This window comes from Rhinopithecus roxellana, chromosome 13 (assembly GCF_007565055.1).
Source record: "Rhinopithecus roxellana isolate Shanxi Qingling chromosome 13, ASM756505v1, whole genome shotgun sequence".
NCBI classification, from domain to species: domain Eukaryota; kingdom Metazoa; phylum Chordata; class Mammalia; order Primates; family Cercopithecidae; genus Rhinopithecus; species Rhinopithecus roxellana.
Genome location: NC_044561.1, coordinates 78,906,923 through 78,910,379, shown reverse-complemented (window position 1 = coordinate 78,910,379; position 3,457 = coordinate 78,906,923).

Here is a 3,457-nt window from a genome sequence, read left to right as displayed (position 1 = left end):
AAAAAAAAAAAAAAAAAAAAAGTGTGGAAAGACAAATCTTTTTTACATTAAAGCATGGTCATACCAACTTTCTCAGATCCCTGCCTACCATTTGAAACATGGCTGTTGGATCAATTGCCATGAGTCCTGAGGACTTTCTGCCACACGTGAGCCCTTAGGAGAAGGGGAGACTCTTCAGCAATGCTCTGTCTTTGTGTGAAGTTCCTTTTCGAGACTTTTTTCTTTTCACTTAGGTTCTTTATCAACAGCTCTTAAAATGCTAATGAGTCCTTAAGATGAGAGTGAACAGCTGCTTAAATATATCTATTTCTACCCGAAGTACCATGGCAAGTAAAAGAACTGTATCAAAGCACATCAGGAGGAGGAATGAGAAGTGGCTTGGGGCCATGCAGAGCCCCACCAGTGGCTGATTCTTCCTCCCCACAGGGGGAGGGGAGGGAAGAGGGGGGAGGGGAGCAAGGGGAAGGGGAGGGGGAGGGGAAGGGGGAGAGGTGGAAGCTGGGTGGGTGGGAGCATCTGATCTATACAGCATCTCAGTCACTGATGATGCTCTTGAGGTCTGAGTGCCCATTTGCTTACATTAGTGGGAACTAACCAGTAATCTGGCCTTTTCCTAAGGATATGCTAAATCTAAATAATGTTTCCCTAAGATCTCACCTCACTTTCCATAAGTTACTTTGGCTTCTTGACCTCATCACGAAACATACTGAATCAAAGTAACTGTCAAGACCATCTCAGTGAGAATTTCTAAGCAGATAAATTGGGAAGCAAACGATAGGAACACCACTTTTTGATCCAGGCCCCAGCATCATCCATGACAATGCCATGTGGTCTAGTGGACTTCACTGTATCCTGTGCACATTGACCACTCCAAGCCACCATTTCCCTCATGTGTTTTCCTGGACACAAAGGGATGTGAATACACATATATAGGAAATGTCTGACTCTTTAGGGGACTCAGACTTAAACACACACCTTCTGTGTCACTGTCAAATCACATTGATGTGGAGCCTCAGTAGGACCATCTCCATGTGATGTAGAGAATGTCATAAAATCAATGTATATCTTTTCTGTTATTTAAAGATGGTCCTAAAGAATATTCCCTTTGACTCTGAACCCCTTTGATTCTGAGAGTATTTAAAGTAGAGGTGTTTATGCACATTTATTTTTTCTTTGATTGATCAAACGTCTGTTAAGCATTTACTGTGGATCACATCCTTTGTCAAGTGCTGGAAATATTATGCTGGGGAGATGATCTCTATTTCTATAAGTTCGTAATGTAACTCACAGAGCACATATGAAACAAGCTTCACCTAATGCAAAGTCGTGCTTCCATAGATGTAAGTGAAACATGTTATGGGAACTCAGGTAGGGATTCTTTTGACATGGGTGAACCTGGTGATCAGGAAAGACCTTGGGAAGAATCAGTTGGGAGGCAAAGGGTGTCTCCTCCAGACTGATGGAATGATGTAAGTGAAGTCACAGAGTAGTGGACATGCACGGGGCTGTGGGGCATGGCATAACCTTGCTGTGCTTGCAGACATATAAAAATTACTATCAGTGACATGCTGGCCACCATATGGGTCTGAACCAAGCCTAACAAGATAAAGGAGGGAGAGCACTGTAATTTCTATCACTCATAGATGAAAACAATATGCCCTGTGGAGGACAGGCTCTGGGGTGCCCTCACCCATCATCACTGCCTCCCAGTGTTCCTGTTCTTGTGAAGTTCTCAGACTCCTCCTCACATCTGAGAGAAACACAGAACTTCTTTGCCAGATCACGTGTGTCCTAACCCATGGTGTGAGAAAACATGGACTTCATTGTCTATATCACCATTAGCATTTTGGTCACAACCAGTCTCTGAGAATTTCCAAACTTTCCCTTATCTTCCTCTATTCTTCCGAGTCCTTCAAACTCTTCTGTTACCTAGCTCCAAAGTCACATCCATATTTTCAGGTATCTTTATAGCAACATCCCACTCCTCAATACCAATTTTCTGTGCTACTCCATTCTTGCCTTACTATAAAGAATTATGTGAGGCTGGGTAATCTGTAAAGGAAAGAGGTTTAGTTGGCTCACAGTTCTGCAGGCTCTATAGGAAGCATGGTGCCAGCATCTGCTCAGCTTCTGGGGAGGCCTCAGGGAGCTTTTACTCATGGCAGAAGGCAAAGTGGGAACTGACATGTCACATGGCAAAAGCAGGAGTAAGTGGTGGGGCAGATGCCATTCATTTAAATGACCAGCTCTCCAGAGAACTCATCCAGTCACTATCATGAAGACAGCACCAAGCCATGAGGGACCCGCCCCCATGACCTAATCACCTCCCACCAGGCCCCACCACCAGTACTGGGGGCTACAATTCAGCATGAGATTTGGGTAGGACAGATGTTGGAACCATCTCAGAGGCCATGTGGTGAGGAACTTCAGGTGGCCTGTAAGAGTGGAGAGCAGCTACCAGCCAACAGTCGTCAAGAACCTGAAGCCCCAGCTCTACAGCTTCAAGGAACTGAATTGTGAAAAACGAAGGGAGCTTAGAGCAGCTCCCTGCCCCAGTGAAGCCTCAGGTCAGAATGCAGCGCCAGCCAGCACTGATATTAGCCTCTGTGCCTCTAAGCAAGGGGACCTCGCTGAACTAGGCCTGGACCTCAGACCCACAGAAACTAAGATCATCAATGTGCTTTTTTAATCTGTTAAATGTGTGGTAATTTGTTACACAATAGAGAACTAATACCTGGTCCTTTCTTCAGTCCTCTGAGAATTTCTTTGCTAAGAAGACATTGACTACTACTACCCGCTTTTTCTCTCCCTTAGTTTTCAGTTTCAGGACAGTGTTCCTCCAGAGATTCTTTTCAAGTTGTGGCCTAAATGATAAAGTGGGGTGCAGTTTAAAATGGCTGTTAGAAAGTGTAACTCTTGGTGGATTTGTGGTGCAGCGGTGTGGTGCTTGGCACCTGTGCAGGCAGTGCAAGTGTTCCTGGGCCTACAGTGCCAGCCACGTTTCCACTCTCTGCCCACAGCACGTGTGAAACCCAGGTCCGCAGCCTGGGCCCATCCTTGCCATCATTTTGATTTCTGGCGCCATTGCAAGGGATGAAGAAGCAGTGTCTTGCTGAGGATTTGGCTTCGGATGCAAACTATTTGTGTTCACTACCATGTGAATCCTGACCCGAGTCCCCTCTCTGAGGCTGGGCCTGCTGGACTTTCAGAACAAGCAGTGTGCAGGAACAGGCAATGAGCCTGCAGCCAGATGGTCTGGGCCCTGGCCCTGTGTCCTGTTAGACACTGAATCTGGGTGTGTCGTTTAACCTTTCTGAGCCCTGGTCTCTTCATTTGTAAATTGGGGCAGTGCTAATGATTATAATCGAACAAAATAATAATCAACCCGTGTCTGCATACTTCATAGGATGGTGCGGACATTCAAATACATGCAGAAGTGTTTTTGAAAACTACCAAG